Below are 20137 nucleotides of genomic sequence, written 5' to 3'. Positions count from 1 at the left end.
TAAAATCAGAATACATATAGTCAACGTGACTAAACTTTGAAAACTGTGAAAGCAAGGAGTGGCTGCGATTGTTTTCTCCCAATGAATGGGTGATTTGTCCACTATTGCCCCCGCCACCTCTCTTTATATCTATGTTGTACCATTAATGATTTAGCAATAAAAAATATAATTCAATATTTTTACTTTAAAGTATATATTAAGGGATTCTCTAATTTTAGTTTTACAACATTATATTTGTTTTGGATTGAATTTTTGGAAAATATTTACATTTCAGATTTTTTGGTTATCGTTTGTTCTATAATCAAAGCAGTACAGGGCTCCATAGTCCAGTGAAAATTTTCCTGCAAGGATAAGCCAATGCATGTCCTATCTGATTGATCACTGATGCTGGTCTATTCTATTAAAGAGCAATAATAATCGCCAGGGCAGAAGAGAGCTGTAACTGAAGACAAGTCTGGTATTTCTCACTGACAGAAGCCAGTGAGCTCCAGGTCAAGCTTTGCATTCCACTCCCTTGGCTTTTTTCCTCTTTTGCTCCTTACCCACAATTTCCTCTTTCTTATACCTGTCATCACATGCCAAAGCGCAGCTTCTCAGGGACCTGAGGAAACAACTGAGACAACTCTCCAGTAGTTCCTCAATTTCATATTTACAAATATGGATTCAGTCAGTTATTGCTATAAAGTATATTCTATAACCAGATACAATTAAAATGTGAAAGTCACACAGAGAAACATTCTGCTTCCATTCCAGTAATGATGAGTATGTTCTGGCTCTAACACTAATTAGCTGAGAGACTTAAGAAGAGAGAAAGAAGGAGCTGCAGTCAATGACTTTTCAAGTCTTTTCTAATGTTATTATTTTGTGATCTCAAGGAACCATACAAAGAAACCCAATTAGGTATCACCTAAATTTTCTGTAATGTGTTAGGTCCTTCTTGGCTTCATAATACCTCTTCGCTTCTTCTGGCACACTCTCAACTTATATACTCTGGGGCTGGTTTTTGAAGAGAGGAACTTATAACTCCTAAATCTCTTACTCAGTTCTTTCATGTCTCCCACTGCGAGGTCTGACATACCCACCTCTTATTTTGCCAGCTCCTTATGTTATATCTTGGCCATAGTCTTTGAAGAGTTACCATCCAGAAAGTTCTCATCTAGGTAATCTGACTTAAGATTATCAGAAAAGGAGTAAATAATGCCATAGATATTTGTTTTGCTTATAGCTATATCTCCAGAGTCTTAGAACAGTTCCCATGCTACGGAGTTGATTCTCAGTAAATATTTTTGAACCCATAGTTGGCACCATAACATCATGTCTTGGGCTCCCCATAGTCACAATTACATATTAGATAGGTGTCCCCAGTCATTCTCTTCTCTGTTACCACCCCACCCTTTGCACAACCGTTATTCACTTACATCTTGTTTATTTCTCTTCCTTCTGCCTGATTCCTTTCATAAGTTACTCTATAAAATTTCCTACTCACATAATAAATAATCTTGATGTCATGTTTTCCCTTAGTGAATAAGCCATTTGGAATGAGTTTGATTTTCCAATTGTTGTTATAATTCATTGATACCATAAGGCAAATGCAGCCAAAGAACTTTGAGATAAATGATATTGCTTATCTTTGAACCCAAGAGACTCTGGGCTCTACCAGCAAAGAATCAACTGAAGCAAAGTTTTCTCCACTGTTAATAGTACTTGGTCGGAGGGAAATAAAATCTGGCAACAGATGCCTGTATGAAAGTCATGCTTTGATTTTTTTAAACTATAGCTGAAGTTACAATAATGGGAAAAATAAAACTTAATGTAAGACTTTATTAGATCTAACAAACACATAATTCACTATATCCTACTTTCTTTAGTCTACAGCATCCAAAAGACACAATATGAAATCCAATGTAAACATTAACACATTAAACTGCACCTCAGGGTCCCTTGTCATTCACAGCAGTGTTGATCCTGGGATGAAATTCTGGTCCAAAATTAGGAAGGATAAAGCTTTTGGAAAACAAATTATCTGAGGTTTGGGAGGACAATGCTTTCTGCCCTCCCCAGTCCCCACCAGCTCCTTATGTTATATATACCAAATAACCTATTACTGAGGGACACAGAGACCATTCCTAGGACTTTGAGTCAAACCCTCCAGTGGATATGTGCAATTGGTTTCCATAGGCTCTAGGGACCAAATTCATTCCATCAGGGGCTCGTGCCAATTGGGAAGTCTGGACTAAGAGGATAGAAATCCTTTGTTTCTTAGGGTCTTAACTTTGTCAGAACACCTCTCGCCCAGGGAGCTATCCAAGGTGCTGTCTCAAACTCCCTGTTATCTGGGGTAGATTTGAATCTTTTGTCCCAGTGTTGACATGTATTTCTGCCTATCTTGAGATTCACCCTTCTCTGCATTTGTCTAACCTTGAAACCATCTATCTTTCTCAGTTTGGGTTCTTCCTGACCACTACTTGCTTCCGCATCCTGAGATGTGTTGTGACACATTCCTAGGTTGCCCTCAACTAACCTTTTGCCTGCATCTTGTCTGGACTCCGCCTAGTCTTATTTAACTCTGTCCTCTCTTTTCCTTTTCCCCACCTGAGCTTTGTGTGTCTATAACACATGTTAGGAAAGTGATAGAAATCAGAAGTTAATCAACAAGAGTAATTAAACCTCAATATAGATATGATTTTATTTTTATATTGATATGAATTGTATACTGTTAAATAATTCTCTAATGAGAAAACTTGTAGTTATACAGAGACTACAAGAACAAATAGAAGAATAATTTTTATTTTCAATTTTATCTTTCAGCATGTTTGTTAAAGTAAATTAAACATTCAGCTACTGTTGGCAAGATTAATATTATTATTGGAACATACATTTGTTATACAGACTTCAGTCACAGTCACAATTTTTTACCTGAAATAAAGCAGAGGAAATTGTTTTAATGATATCTGTGGATGACGCATTCTGGCAATTGCTGCTAAAATGTATTTTTCAAGATAACATTTTGTATATATTTGGAACACTCCAAATTTATATACAGTGTCAAAGCCTGCCTGGAAATTAATATCTTTGTAATGTAATCATAATAATTTATGTTCCCACAAAATGGTTTTATGTACTTTCATAAAAATTATCATCTCATCTGATTTCCACTACAATATCTTTATTGTCTCTGTAAAGAAAAGCAAATCTATACTAAGTTGGAACACTGTGGATACACATCAGGTGTTATGCAATTGATTATGTAACAAGTGCTCCCTGTTTTTATTTAAGCTTCTCCTTTTACACTATCTTGAGAAAGAAAAAAAAGCAAACCTCCAAGCACACTGCTCTCTAGCTGTAAAGAGATTGCCTGCCTTGAGTATTGCCAGTGGTGTTTGTATTGGCATTTAAGGCAGAGCTAATGACTGTATGGAATCCTCCCATTCTTCTTCCTAGTTCCTGTGTGACCAATGATCCACATCCCCAAGACAGTTCTCAAGATTAAAGATGCAGATCATTGCCATTAAAAAATATTTTTATGTCCTTGGAAGGCTAATGAACTCTTTAGGGATTGAGTTCTTGACCTTGGCTTCTGACCAACTCATAGCATAGAGGAACCACATTCTTCCTGGCCCCAGCTGAGCCTTGACTCAATGTAGACTTCAGTATAAACAGAAATGGAATGGTCAACTAATCCATTTTAGCAGTAGAGCTCATTCTTCCAACAAAACCTTATGAGAGGTAATGGCAAATAATATAGATAAAAGAGGAGTGAGTCCCACAGAATGAAAGTCTGGGAACCCGGATTCCCATACTCTCTCATCGCCTCAGGCATTTGTTCAGGACTTCACGGAGCCCTGCTTAAGAACTATTGATTGTTCAACTCCTTTACTTTACAAATGAGGAAGCTGAGGCTTGGAGAAGTTAACTCACTGTTCAAGGCCATACAGCTAAGTAGGGGTAAAGTTGAGGCAGGAAATTAGTCTTCCAACTGCTTTCTACTGTCCAGTTCACAACATCTACCTTCTCTTTTCCTTTCCCTGTTTTCTCATGATCGAAACCAACACTTCATTCACTTGCTTTGACTTATATATTGACAAGGCTTTTTTGTCTCCAGGTGAAAAAATATTCTAATTCAAAGTGGCTTAAACTAAAGGAAAACCAGGGTGCTGTTAACCAGAATTATGAGGAAATGCATGTTGGGAAGGTAAAAATGACACGTATCTATTGTAACATCCTCAACTCTTAATTGGCTTTTGAGGCTATTACTTAGAAATAGGTAAGAGGGCTCACCACAGAGCTTCCCGTATACTCTTCTGTAGGACCCCAGACTCCTCTCTATTATGGACTATTTCATTTTATTATTGCTCATTTAGGGAGTATAGGGATTTCTTGATTTTTTTTTTTAAAGCACAGAATTTAAACATATCCTGTGTTTTTGGAGGCAATTGGCAGTAGTACCCAGATAATTCATTAGAGGGCTTGATACATTTGAAAGTGTTTGGTTGGGAGAGGATGAAATAAGGTCAGAAAACTTACAGAAAAAATCTATGAACAGTCCATAGTGTTGACAACCCCACATTACCCTGCTCTTCTCCATTCCATTTGCACCTGGGGTGGTATGCTTTTATATGCCAAGCAAGGCTGATAGCTAGGTCAGCTCAGGTGTGCACTCTTGGGCATGTTCGGTGAGGGAAAGGCTGCCTCTTGGGTTTCCTAGGCGAAGAAATAACAACAACAGTGGGAGAAGAACAAGATTGCTTTAGGATATCACAATGTTAATCCTGCAGTTTTGCTGCAGGATTCTAATTTAGGCTTCAGCTACAGGCATTTTAGAAACCTGGCTCATGGAAATGTGTGCTTGGAAATTCAGAAACTTGGGTTCTTATCTCAATTTTCCAATAAATTGTCCGGCTGACTTTGATTACATTTCTCCCTCTCTCTGGCCATTAGTGTATAAATCTTGAAAATGAAACATTAAAAATATAATAATACCCACTAACTTTCACATAAATTAGTGTTTCCCAAAGTGTAGTATGTGTACCACAGTGGTTCATGAGATTATTTTGGTGGCACATGGCCATATATTTTTTTTATTTTAATAATTACATGTATATTTTCCTCAGTTTTATTGAGATATAATTGACATGTAATTTATGTATATAATTAAAATATCCTAGATTAACCAGCACAACAACTCCCAAGTTCTATGGATAATACTGCTAAGGAGCCAGGTAAGATATATTTTTCAAAGATGAGTACAGTTAAAGAAAAACATTCAATAATATTAGTACCATTGTTACATAGATGTGGTAAAACCTAAAGGTGGTAACGTGAATTATAGAATTGAGAAAACTTTGATAAACATGACCTCAATATTACAATTCTTTGACAGAGTAGTATAATAACGATTTGACAGGCATAAAATCTGAGACCATGCTTTATTGAGGACGCACATTGTACCTGGCACTGTACTAGGTACTTTCCATACATCAGATTATTAAATTTTCACCAACGTTTCTGTAAGGAACATATTATCTCAATTTTATACTTGAGGAACTGAGACTTGAAGGAGGTTAAATAACTCTTGAAATCATGACTGATTGGTTGAAATATTATTCAGAGTAACAACTGCCTGATTCTAAAACCATGCTCTTTCCACCAGCCATGCTATCTCCCCAGGACTCATGGCTAACAGAGAAGTAAAACCAGGAGAGGACCTCACACCTTCTGATATCAAATCCCGGCAAGTTTTTCTCTAAAATTCAGTGTTTCAAATTCCAGAGGGGCCTTCTGATGCTTTTTGCATCTTAGATGAGGCTAGACACATGAGCAGACAGAATATGGAGCTTCCTACTTTGTCCAACTCTTCAGGTGCCCCCTGCACTATATCCTATCAATTCTTCATTATAGCCCTAATTTTATATATATTTGAACTTTTTTGCATCTTAAAAGATTGTCTCTTATGTTCTGTAAGTTTGGGATTACTAAATGGTTTACACCCTAGTAGGGAATAGCTAAAAGCTGGCAGGAAAACCCAGGGAATTATAAATAGGCTCTTCCTCAGAGTGTACAGGGCAGGGAATGTGTGGGGAAGGGAATGGAGACTTGGAAGAAGAGAAGAGAAAAGACAAGAATGAGGAAGTGCTGTGGTGAAGAAGAAGGTCATCTGAAAACTTGGGAAGACAACAAAGATGAACTCCACGTGGTTTTGTTTTATGTCAGTCCACTTCTAGGTCCAAAATAAATCATAGGAACTATACTCTCCTCATAGGACTGCTGTGATGACTTAAACAGATAAGCACTTAAGTGATCCGCACAGGGCTTGACTCATAATTTGCCCTCTGGAAAATGGTAGCTATTGTAGTTATTCATAGTAATCGTGTATGCTATTGAAAATGATCTTTTCCTTAGTCTCAATATGCCTTATGCTTACATTAATATATTTTGAAAACTCATTAAGTACTGTATTTTTTTTAAAAAAACTGTAAATCAAAGAAAAAAATGATGATCTGGGGGAACAACACATAAGACAGATATTGAGTTAATGTCCTTGATACATAAAGAACTTCTGTAAATCGATAGTGAAAAACTAACAAATGAATAGAAAACTGGGCCAAGGACAACGCACAAGGAAATACCAATGGGTTTTAAACATACAAAAAGATATTTAACTTTACTCATAATGAGAGAAATTCAAATTACAACTACAATGACATGCCATTATCTATCAGATGTGCAAATATCAAAAAGCTTAAAAACACACTGGATTGATGAGGATGGGAAAAATGCTTTCATATGTTGCTGCTGGAAGCATTAACTGGTGCAGCTTCTAGCAGGAAAATTTGGCAACATTTAACCAAAGTATGAATGTCTCCCTGGTTGAAAAGTGCTGGATTAGGAGTGCAGAACATGTTGGCTCTTTGACTGAATAAAGACTACCTAGCAAATGAGGACTTCCTAGCCAGTGTGAATGTGGTTACTTACATAGACATGTAGAGAGTGAATTCATGTACTAGACCAAATACCCAACTAACTAGGTAAAATAGTCATGAAAAGAGCAAGAGTCCAGCTTGAAGTGAGCAGGACCAGGAGTGTCACTGCTTTGTCGTATATTAGACTGCCATATTGGGGAGCCCCAAGACAGTCTGCGTCAGGGGTTTCCAAACCACCCTCAAGTCCATGGGACAAGCTTCAGGGGCCCCCATAAAGGAGGTTACTGGGAGAGAACATACTTAGGAAGTAAACTTGCCTTGGATAATAGAAGATTATGTAAAACTATTTAGAGAGCTTGGCAATCACAGCCACTCTCTTGCTCTGTTAATAGTTGAGCTTCTGTGTTCAATTATGCTTGGAAAACAAAATGTTTTAGAGCTACTAATCTAGATCAGATCACTCATTTTGCAGATATTATGGGGTTTACTTTCATTTAAACTCTGGTTCCTATTATTATGCTCATGTCATTTTAAGTTACATCTTCTCTGTAGTGCAACAAAATGAAATGTGTATACCTCTATAACTATATTTTCTTTTTAAGTTGAGTATTTTTACTCCTGTTTGCTTTTATACTTTATAATAAGCAAAAAAAATGCAGAATTTGAAATGAGAAGGTGCAAGTAAGAGTAAATATATATCTATTTTATGTAAAAATATATATTTAAAATATATTTAAATTCAGATTTATTTATTAACCTGTAGCATGGTGAAATTTTCATAGGTACTTCTATTTTATTCTGCTTTGAATGAAGCTGAAATGTGTATAACTTTTTTTATTTGATGAAATTGCCTTACATAATACATAAGCAAAAATATTCAGCTATGCTTTTGGCAATAGTACTAGCAAAACCAGTTAAGATAGAGAATTAGAGTCTCTTGTATGTCAAAATAAAAAAGTTTGCTTGTAAATGAACACCCACACCATGGAAGAAAAATCCTCTATTTCTTCTAGGTACACTCAGAGAACCTGAAGAGTGAATTCAGTCACCTGTGGTCCCCTAATGTTATCACCCTCCATAGTTTTTTTTGTCTTAAATAGGGGACACTTCTAAGTTTCCAAGGAATATCTTACCCACTTGGCAAATCATGTATTGGAAAATGTGTTCTGAGAACTGATCTTTGAGTAAACAAACACTATCAGATAATGCAGCCTTTTCTTATATTTTCATACTTTTTTTGTTAAATATTATAAAAGGTGGAGCAACAGGAAAAGAGGAAGACTAAATCTGAGCTAGATTGACTCCGTAAAAGAAGCCAAAGGCATGAGTCTACAGGAGTTGAGCAGGGCTGCTGAGGACAGGACATTGTGGATATCGCTTATTCATAGAGTCGCCAGGTGTTGGAGCTGACTCAATATCACATAACACGCACAAAGCGAAGCTCCCTTTCCAAACATCCCATGACCTTTCATGGTGGGTTTATCACTTGATTTTCTGTTGGTAGTTGCTAAGGTAAACGTCTCTTCTGAAACCGCCACTGGGGCCAGCAGAGTTTAAAGCTACACCCTTCCCCATCCCTATGAAAAAGGGTGGAACAAACATCTGTGGTAGTGGTTTCAAATGTTGGCAGATTGTTTACACTGGAGATTCCTTCTTGGCTTTGTTTTATTTTTGCCAGGCTTAATGCTTTGTAATCTTTTAAGAGTACTTTTGCAGTGTTAGGCATGAAATGAGAATAATTTTCCTCTTGTTAGGGGGAACCGAAGTAGCATTTAAGATGGCTCAGCAATGCTGACCTCATCATTTCTCGATGTATCGCTGATCTCTGCACTTTGGGGCTCCTGGAAATTCGAGGCTAATGAAAAAATATAGCTCTCTTTAATCTAGAAATGTCACACATTGAAACATTTTCTGAATGCTTCCCACAAACTCTGCATTCCAGAAAGGCAAAGAATTGTACATTTTAATCATCCTTTGTATATCTTGACATAATGAGAATTTGTGTTTCCATGTTAATAGTGGGAGTTAACAGTGAAATTACAGGTCTCAGTAAATACAATATTTCCTAAAATAAGAGCACATTAAAGAATTGTTATAAAATTCAGAACTAATGAGAAATCTTCATAGTAAAAGAATTTTAATGTGTTCTTTATATCAGGGGTCCTTAACCCCCAGCCACAGAAAGTACCTGTCCGTGGCCCGTTTGTAACTGGCTGCACAGCAGGAAGTGAGCAGCAGGTAAGCGAGCAAAGCTTCATCTGTATTTGCAGCTGTTTCCCAGGGCTAGCCTCACTGCCTCAGCTCCATCTCAGATCATAAGGCATTAGATTCTCATAGGAGCATGGTCCCTGGTGCCAAAAAGGTTGGGGACCACTGCTTTATAGTAAACATAAGATAAATCTATCATCAGGAAGGAGTTTACTCATTTAAAAAATATATATATATAAAGTATCCTACTAGGAAGCAAGTAGATGTGGTATGCTCCCTTAAATGCTTAAAACCTAATGGGGAATACTTCAAGTATTCCTGGAAAAAATCAATATCTAAACAGAACCACCATGTACTGTTGTCCCGGTTGTACATTGCACAACGACACTTCATGGCCCTGTTAAGCTGAGACAGTAACAAAGTGTAGGAGTGGCCTAGGAAAGGAAGCAAGAGGTAGTGGTAGAACCTTAGAAGGAAGGGAGATGAAAGAGTATCTCAGATAAAGAAAACAACATGTGAGAAGGCCTGGAAGTGAGAGTGGGTGTGGTGCCTTAGCTTAGAGGAAGTAAAAGAAATTCCATGCCTGCCCTAAAGACTGGTGTGAAAAGGATGCGGTAGTTAAATATGAGAGCCAGAACACCAGAGCCTTACAAATTAAGGACAGTGGGCATCCCCTTAGTGGGGACCTCAAGTGTTTTAGGCCAGGAAGTAACATGATCAGTTTGACATAGTAGAACTAGCACTCTGTGGAGATCGGGTTAGAGTGGGGCGAGACAGGAACAGGAAGACCTACTGCAAGGTGTTGCAATAAGCCAGACAGAGGTGGTGTTCTGAGCTGGAGCAGTGGAGGGAAGCTGTGGAATGGATGGCTTTGAAAGAAATTTAGGATATCATGGCGTCGGGATCGATAGAATTTTGGAGGAAGGAGATGGAGAAATTGATGAAGTCGTTGAGATTCCTTGAGTGGTTGTTAGATAGACAGGGGATCTATTCGCTCGGATTTGGAACACAGAGGAAGAGCAGGATTTGGGGGACAGAGAATGAGTTTAAAGTGTCTATGGCATGTCGAAATGGAGATGCCAAACAGGAAGTTAGACATAGGCATCAGGCTGGTGATACTACAGACTTGGGAACCGCCTCAATAAAATGAGGCTGGAAGTTTTAGGGGTAACGAATCAGTCAGGTAGTTTGGAAGTCTGTAGTAAAAAAGAAAATGAAATAACAGTTATTTAAACTGGGATTTGTTTTCCTCTTCTGTAATGAAAGAGGCAAAGGTTGGAAGTCCAGACTGGCTAGAAGAGACCACTGTGTGTATGAGAATCCCTCTGTGTTTCTACCCTGCCCACAGTGATGGCTTTTCAGTGTCACCTGCTAGGGTGACCAACTGTGTTAGTCTGCCTGGGTCCGAGGGGTTTCCCACAATGTGAGATTTTTCATTTTCAAACCAGAAAAATCCCAGAGTAACTGAGGTGAGCTGGTTACCTGTCACCCCCTTGTTTTAAGATGGCCACTGCAACTCCAACCCATGGCATCCACACCTCAGAAGGGGAGAAAGAGGAAGGGAAAAGCACCAAAGGAGCATGCCAGCTGAGTCAGACCATCTTTAAGGAGCTTCCTCGGAAGCCTCATCCAACAACTTTCTCTTACGTCTCTGTCCAGAACTTAGCCATTGGCTAGCTCTGCGTGTAAGGGTGTCATGGCAACGGCAATACCTTGGCTGGGTACATCAGCGACCCCAATCAAATTAGGGGAGGGAGCAGGAGGGAATGGATATTGGGTTGTCAATTAGCAGTTCTGCCACAGTGAGAGACTTGTCAAAGTAGAGAAACCAGGCCTGGACCCAGTGAAATACAAACATTGAAGAGGAAAACATAGTAGAGAATTTCACAGAGCTGACTGAGAAGTAGCAGGTGGAAGGGTGAAGCAAAACCAGAGGAAGAATGCGTTTTAAGATCAAGGGGGCGTCAGAGCTTAATGCAACTTTCATGTGATTTTATAGAAGGGCCACCTCTAACGTGAAAAGAGCCATAAACTACCTGGGGAAATTTCCCTCACTTCCCAAAAGCCGAACACCCTAGATGTTGAAGAAAGTGCTGAGTCAATTAAAGGAAGAAGTTGGACACTACTTGCCACCATAGCCTTCTCCTAGGACTTGGGAAGACAGTGCTAATCAATGGTGATATGCCATTCAGTGAGAGTCACTGGCCTCACAGTTTTCTACAATTTTAATCTCAAGTGATGCTAGAGAAAAACCTTCCCTGGCACCACTGAACATCTATATCCCTTCATGGCCCGATGTATTTCTACAGAAGTTCTGAAATCATAGGCAAAGCTCTGGCTCCATTGGTGGGAGGAGCAAAGTCTTATTTATAAATGAATACAAGGACAACTGAAAAATCAATTTTCACCTCAGGAAAAATGGTTTATCCTGCCCACAGCTCTGTGAGCTGGGATGGCACTGAAGCTCATATGAAGAAATTTTATGCTGCTCTTTAAATGCAAGTTTTTCTTTTTCCTTAAGCAAAGTTATTTTTGAAATGTTTCCCCAGACTGGAACTTTTTCACTAAGCTAAGAAAGGTTTCATTCTAAGAGGGATTTCTTACCAGTTGGGACAAAGATAGGACTCCAAATACTTGCCACTTCTCAATTATAGATCATTTTGTTCATCAAATTTTAGAAATGGGACTTGGCTATGAAGTTGTACTGAGTATCAACCATCCTCAGTACATTGATTTCTGGGGGATTTAGATTTAATCTCATATCTCATATAGCTCATCTCCTTATCCATGGAGACTATCCAGAAACCAGTATTTTATACAGTTTTGTTGTATGAGAATGAGAAATTTCTTGAACCTGTATCATTATTGGGGACTTTGTATGCAAAGAAAAGGAAGAAAACAAGTCATTCCCATCAAAAACATTTACTGAAAAGGGATGTGCCTTGCAAAACCCTGTAGAGATCTTTTCTAATCCAGCAGGGAGATTGGGAGCCTGGTAGACTTTTTTGTTGTTGAAAAGTATGGAGCACCCTGTTGCCTGGCAGTTAGGGGACCAAATCCAGCATGCAAATGGCTTATGCATAAGATACACACATAGTGCTTTCTGCTCAATTCACATTAGTAAATACTTCTTAAGTCGCTGGGCTGAAACTCTGAGCTGTGTCTTCACAGGTCTCTGGGCTGCCACTATTGCCCTCATTATGAGTGACTCTATAACCCTTCATCTCCGTATTGCCCCACTATCCAGAAGTATCCAGGGCACAATGCCTGGGGTCTCCTGAGTCAATTTGTTAACGTCCTTTTAGGGTAAAGAGGTGAATTACTATAGATCAATTATAAGACATACCCTAATATTAGGAAACTTGATATGTTTAAAAACCTTTCAGATTTGAGGCAAAGTGGTAGAAAAGCTAATCTGGTTATTGTATTAGAAGAGGAAAAGTACCTGTAGAAAAGCCTTACGTGAGCTTCCATGTAGAAGCATACATCCCATCAGCTTCCCAGTGTAAGGAAAACAAACAAACAAACAAACAAATGAACAAACAAACAACTTTGCTCTCCTTCTATAGTAGGAGAGAAAAGATAATTAATAATGATAAATTAATAAAGAGACAGACAAGAAAATATTTGGAGACAGCATGGTGCGAAGAAATGCATGAGCTTGAAGTGAGACCTTGGTTTGCTAGCTGTGACCTTGGATCGCTGAGTTAAACTTTGTGAGTCTGTTGTCCTCCCTTGTAAAGTGGTAATTCCCACCTGATAAGATTATTTCTCAGTTTTAAATGGAAAGAACGTATGTCAAGAATCTAGTGCTTGTAACACAACGAATGTTGTTCTCTTCGAATCTTTGTTTCTTAACAGATAATTTGAGATGAATTCATACAATCTGTGTTCAATTTCATATGATTAAAATTATATTCATATAATGATTTATTAAATAAACTACAGAAGATGATAGTAGAGTCGGAAACTTCAAAAGAAGGTGAGAATATTTTATTCATGTCATAGAAATTTGTGATTTTTCTTAGATAATTTCAGAACAGAACATTCTTCTACCAGAGGTAATCAGCAGATTTATAAATAATTATGAATTTTATTGATTGAGGGGAAAAAAGTCAGATCTTAACAATCCCAAATATTTAGTACTATTTTTGTCATTTGAGGAATGCTACATCAGTTATTTTCTAATAAAACAATCAACTGTTTTTGAGACCCTCTATACTTACTATATTTTCTATATATATTTAGAAATTTGACTTTTTAAAATTTGGAAAGTCTTTGATGTGCAAAGAAAGCAAGATTCCTTCAAAATGTAAGCCGACGGCTTATACATAATTGAGGATGCAGTTCCAAGGAGGTATCTTCTCTCCACAATAGGTATCTGGTTCTTTGCAAAAAACTTTATGAACATTTGCTAGATGCTTTCCAGGCCACTTTGATCAAATGATAGATTCCAGAAATGATTGTCTTAGCAGATAACATAGTTGGGCATTGGGATGGAACAGACTGGAAAGCACTGGGACCAAGAAAAAGAAGTGCCCATAGCAGGAGAGCAGGCACTAGAGAGAATGGATCTTTCATACAGTGGGCAAAAGTTGATGTAAGAAGGGCAGGGCAATGGGCAGCAGGTGGAAAAAGTAGCAGTTAGTAACAGGGAGGTCCGATATAAGATGATGAGATGGGCTTACTATCAGGAATAGCATGTTGATTGGATATCTGGAAAACTAAAAGCTGACATTAACAATCCGGGAGGAGGAGGGGCAGGCAGTAGGGCATTCGGGAAATCTGGTAAGAAGCTTCTCGCCTGAGTTCAGGAGCTAGGAAGGAAGCTGCCCAAAAGAAGGCAGTGTTCTAGTCGCAGACATACAAGGTACTAAGAGCTAAACAAAATAGACATATAGGTATTGTTATTAGACCTGGGTCATGAGGTTTCAGTCAGAATCATACCAGGGGTAAATATGCTGAATTCCACTTTAGATGATGATTAATCTTGAGTGAGAGCCAGGGGGCTTAGCTATGAGATGGCAAACCACTGAGGATGGGTAGCCAGGAGGAACCCAGCCCTAAAGAGATAAAAGTGTAGATTTCAACATCCAAAAGTCAATTAAGGTGAAGCAAATGAAGACTGTTCTTACATCATCATTGAAAGTGTGCTGCTGGTCTGCTTCCTGAACAAATGTCAGCTCTGAACTATATTGGTGTCATGGTAAGAAATGTCCAAACCTGCTCTAGTGTGGGCGGTTGTCCCCTGAGGGGTTTGGAAAAGAAGATTACTCTGACATTTCAAAGGTATGTTACCTTAGATGCAAAAAACAAAAGAAAACAAAACAAAAAAAAACCCACTATAGACAGACTTACTTAAGGTGAAGATTGACCTTTGTCAAGGAAACTACAGGCCTGAGATGTGACTCCTGCTGTGACCTGCTTTTACTCAGGAATTTTTATGTTCAGATAATCCTAGGTGGTTACTTTCTCTCTGAGTTTGTAATGCCCGCCATACAGGCCTTTGCTTTGTTTGTAGGTTTAGTATGTTTCCCTTTTTGGTTCACATTGGAAGAAAAGCAAGATTATAAATTTCTTACTATCCCTGGAACAGCTAAAGGACTCCTCCCCCCGATGATGAAAAGAGAATTAACAATTAACATAACAGTTACAAAGCATTTATATATATATCATTTTCATCAGGTTCTCAAAACAGTCTCATGGATTTGAAATTATATTTCACTTGAACTTTACCTTCTAAAGTCAGCACAAAATGTGAAAATTGGATACTGTCAAATTGCCCTTGAAAGTTTCTTAAATTAATTACACACTGTACAATGCACATGGTTTTCTCTATATATACCATTTCTATGTACAACACAGCCAGTCTTCCTTTTTGTGTTGCAATATATAACATAGGTTTTATTTAGTGGCTATTTGTATGAATTTTCTTTTCAGATGTTTAAGTATATATTGCAATGGCTGGATTGTTTTCTGTTGGTTTGTATTTTTCTGAGTACATTGAGTGATTTCCCAAATATTGAATGTATATATAATAGGACTCTACTGTTTTATTATTCCCATTTTGCAGATAAGGAAATTGATGACACAGTGAATGCTTGAGAAACTTTTAAACCAAGGTTACACTTTGCAAATCCTGGGCGGGGTCCACCGAACCACACAGTCACCCAGCATGGTCATCACACCTGAAGGATAGTACATTCATTAGCAAATAGAATTGCAGGGATGCTAAGAAGTTCCTGCGTGCCTCCTGCCATGGCCACAGTGCCATAGTGATGGCCTGAGTTTAGACCTATCACACTGTGCCTATCACACTGGCTGTTAGAAATCATTAATACATTGAGCTCTAGCTGTGACCTCAAAACTCAGTTTTCTATGTCTGACTTCATTGAAACAGGAAAGCTTTTTCTATTGTTGTTTTCTGATGCCTGCATATGACTAGAAAATGTGTTCAGACCCTGAGGCGTGCGGAGCCTGACCTTTTGTGCAGGATGGTTTAATTATTGGTTTTGATTGCTGACTTACTTTTTTAAAAAATCTGTTTGGAAGTGTATGGCCCTTTTCTGACCCTTTATAAAGATTTTATCATTTCCAATAAATGTCTCCTAAATCAGTTCAAATTGCCTAAGCAGCAGCATTTGAAGAGGCTCTTTTCCTCTCTTCCTGTCATCCTGTCTCCAACGTGGCTAGTAAATCTCCCTGAGACACTTGGTCTGATGCCTGATGCGTCATAGTCAACAACCCAATCCACATGTGATTTCTGCCATTCTTTGCCTTCTTATTTGTTTGTGTTTGCTTTAACATCTCTGAACCATTGTTTTCTGTTCTTATTGGTTAAAAAAAAAGTGGGAAGGGAATGATGCCAGCAGGAAGGGTGGATTAATTACTTCAGAAAATCCTATCCCTGTAAAATCAATAAAATCACTGGCAACAGTTGTCAAAATCAGCTTTTTAAGAGTTTGAAATTAACCAAAGACTTGCACCGTTCTGAAGCATTTATTTAGGAAAAAAGACTGAATATCATTAAGAACAGTGAGCTTCATGTTATTTTAACTTGCTCTATTCCCATTCTGATCTTTCAAGTCATAAGGAAATGCAAGGGACCCAGAATAGTCAAAATAATCTCAAAAAAGAAGAATGAGGCTGGAGGGCTCTCACTTTCCAAATTCAAAACATTCTACAAAAACAAACAAACAGCACTTACTACCAGGCTATAGTGAGCAAGACTGTGTGGTACTAGTATAAGGACAGATTTGAGAGTTCAAAAATAAGTCTATTTCTGCTCAGTTGATTTTCAAAAAGGATGCCAAGACAACTTAATGGGCAAAAATTAACTCAGTATAGATCAAAGAGCTAAAACTATAAAACTGTTAAAGGAAATATAGGTGTAAATCTTCATAACCTTAAATTACATAATGGTTTTTTAGCTAGTATATAAAAAACACACATAATCAAAGAAAAGATAGAAAATTGGATTTCATTAACATTTAAAACTTTTGAATTTCAAAGACTACCATGGGGGAAAAATGCAAATCATGTATATCATAAGATCTAGTGTCCAGAATATGTAGAATCTCTTATAACTGAACAAAAAGATAAGTAATCTAATTTTTAAAATAGGTGAAGACTTAGACATTTCTTCAAAGATGCACAAATGGCCAATAAGCACACAAAAAATGCTCTACATCATTAGTCATTAGAGAACTGCAAATCAAAAGCACAATTTGATGTTACTTCACTTCTATTAGGATGGCTATAATTTTTTAAAAAGATGGACAGAGTAACAAATATTGGTGAACATGTGGAGAAATAGTTACTCTCATATATTGGTAAATGGACATGTAAATGTGTTGCCACTTTAGAAAATAGTTTGGCAGCTCCTCAGAAAGTTAAACACAGGTACCATATGACCTAATAATTCCACTCCTACACATGCTCCCAAGAGAGCTAAAACTTATGTCATTTATGTACACAAATGTTTATAGCAACATTATTCGTAATAGCCAAAAGGTGGAAACAACTCAAATGTTCAACTGATTAGTGGATAAATAATAATAAAATGTGGTATATACATAAAATGAGATATTATTCAGCCTCAGAAAAGAATGAAATTCTGATACATGCTACAACATATTGAACATTGAAAGTATTATGGTAAGTGAAAGAAGCCAGTCATAAAATGTTACATATTATAGGATTCCATTCATACAAAATTTCCAGAATAGGTAAATCCATATAGATAGAAAGTAGATCTGTGGTTTCCAGAGGTTAGGGTGAGGGAAAAAATGAGGAATCACTGCTAATGGGTATGGAATTTCCTTTTGGGATAATGGACAGATTCTAGAAATAGTAATGGTAATGGTTGCACAATTTTATTAACATGCTAAAACCATTGGATTGCATTAAAAGGATGAATTTTATTGTATGTAAATTGTGTCCGAGATTAACTTCCAGATGTCATTCTCATGAGAATGGAATAAATGTAATGTTTAACAAAGAAAACCTCAACACACACTCAGTGGTAAAATGATTCTTTTTAAAAAGAAGAAACAACTCACCAACTATGTTATCAAGTTCTAGAATAGCAATTTTGTTAGTGACAGTCCAGGTTAAGTCACCATCCCTGATATCGATATCTTCCTCATTCTTTATTCAGTCCCTAAAATTCATTTAACATGTGCCATGTTCCTTCTAGTTCAATTTAGCTCTAACATGACCATAAAATAAACTCTGACACTGAAGCCATAGCCAGGATAACAATTTCAACTCAAGGGCCAACTCGGATTGCTTAGTAATGGCTACATGAAGCACTGCATTTAGAAGGATTCTAAGGCTATATCCAGGCTGAGCAGAAAAAAAAAAATGTAATGATAAATTGAGAAAAATTGCCTTGAGCTTGGAAGTGGTAGTATAAGTGAGTACCACTTAAGCTAGTTTTTCGATCTAGGAAAATGCATTATTCTTTGGAGTGGATACAAAATCAGTTGGATAGATAAATCTTTAGGTGAGTCATAATACAGCTAATAGGTACATTCACACAGCATGACCTAAAAGTGAACTTGAAGCCTGTAATTTACATGCAAAATCGCAAATTTTTGAAATAGCCAACATTTATGTCTGAGAGTCAAAATTACTCAGTAAAAAGCACCAACTTTCATGCTGTGTAATATCAAGGCATTTTAAACAGCACATTTTATATAGTATGTGCTCTCAAAGAGTCTTAACACGAGAGCATTAGCATATCCTTATAATAAAATCTGATATAGTGAGAGCAAATGTCAAGAGAGATTTTTTTATGACAGTCACTGTAAAATCAAAATACTCATCGAAATATGGACTCTGTGAGCTTGCTATAACACACATCACCTCCAAGTAGAACTGTCTCCTTCCTCCTTTACTTGCTACAGTAGGCTGCTCTTTCTTTGATTAATAAGAGGTGTCTAGAGAATGAGTCTTGTTTCTGACACATATGGTAAAACAGTGGTTTTCAAATTTTAGTCCCCTAGACCAGCAACATCAGCATCACCTAGAACTTCCCAGAAATGCAATCTTTTAGAATTTCAGTGTCACCTAAGGCCTACTGGATCAGAAAATCTAGGACTGTACCCAGCAATCTGTACAAATCCTCCTGGTGGCTCTGGGCTCAGGTTTGAGATCTACGGAATGGGGAAAGGAGGAAGTAGGAAGACAAGAGAAGTTGGGGAAGTGTCCCTGGGAGAAGTGGGCCTGAGCTGGCAGCAAAGTTGGTATGGGCTGTGATCCTCTATAAGACCCAGTGAACACTTTCTTTGTTTATTTCCTCTTTTATACTCCATGTACCAACTCTCTACTTCCTTAGGGAAGGTTTGAAGTGCTCTCAGGATCTCGCCCAGTCCTCATCCGCCCCCCCCACACCACCCCCAACTATTATCAGCCTACTTAGAGTCCCTTCTTTTGAGGCCAAAGCAGAAAGTAGCGAATGGAAGATAGTGCTCATACATTCCTTCATGTCATGATGAAGGAGCATTTTTATTAAGAAAAAAAAAAAAGAAGGGTTGACGTTGAGATCCTCAGTTTAGTACATCCAAATGCAACAGGCCCCACAGCTAGTAAATGTGTGTGAAGCACTTAGAACAGTGCATGGTTCACAGTGAGCATTCACTGTATGTAGGAGGCGATGCTGTTCATGGCGATTACTGCAAGGGCCAGATTTCTCCACAGAGGGGCCTGGGTTGGCATCTAGGAGCAGTTGCTATTTGCACTCAGTGGGTGGTTGCTACGTTAAGAAGACTGCCAGCTGAAGATAGATCTGGATCTTGAAATCCTTCACAGGCCAGGGAGTCTCCCTGAGGACAATGCCCTCACTGTGTCCCAACCGTGATGACGATTGCTAGCTGCGCTGCAGCTGGCGTGTTGGTACTCACCACAGAGGCAAGGGTCCTGGCTAGGATCGACAGTTGCAACAACAAGCATGGGAGGGACTGATTAACATCAAGCAAAGCAAAGAGGCATTCCAGGGCCTTTCTAGAAAGAGTTTTGTGTTGGGGAGCCCAAAATGCAAGAGGTGGAGTGGGTGGTTACATGATGAAAGATAGCAAGTTAATGCTGCCCACTAAATGTGGGAACCTCTGAGCAAGCATGAGGGTCTGCGGGCCAGAAAGGCAGTGGGTTGCAGACCCACGGGCAATCAGATCACTGCTGTAGGAAGCCGATGATCAGAATTAGATTTGGAAAGCTCAAGCTAGGGTTTTTGGTTCCAATTTTACGCGCGCGTGCAGACACACACACACACACACACACACACACACACACACACAAATGCTGTTCCATATCCTGGCATAGCCAGCAGAGCGTCACTTGTCAATATTAGGAATATGGGAGAAAGGGAGCAGGAGGAGGGAAGAGGGATGGAGAGAGGGAAGGGAAAGGACAGGGAAGAGGGTGAATCAGGAGCTGGGGGAAGGGAAGGAGAAGACAGAGGAGAAAGGGAAAAAGGAAGAAGGAGGGAGTGAGAAAAAGGAGAAAGG

At 38.3% G+C, this 20137-nt stretch overlaps 1 protein-coding gene across 2 annotated transcripts in view; it reads left to right on the top strand.

Annotated features, from left to right (window-relative positions):
* MAMDC2 (MAM domain containing 2) overlaps positions 1-20137 on the top strand; it is a 120756-nt gene that overhangs the window by 35327 nt on the left and 65292 nt on the right. The window lies entirely within an intron of this gene.

This window comes from Rousettus aegyptiacus, unplaced genomic scaffold (assembly GCF_014176215.1).
Source record: "Rousettus aegyptiacus isolate mRouAeg1 unplaced genomic scaffold, mRouAeg1.p scaffold_m13_p_3, whole genome shotgun sequence".
Taxonomy (NCBI): domain Eukaryota; kingdom Metazoa; phylum Chordata; class Mammalia; order Chiroptera; family Pteropodidae; genus Rousettus; species Rousettus aegyptiacus.
Note: the sequence above shows the minus strand (reverse complement) of the source record. Positions and strands in the feature narration are given on the sequence as shown.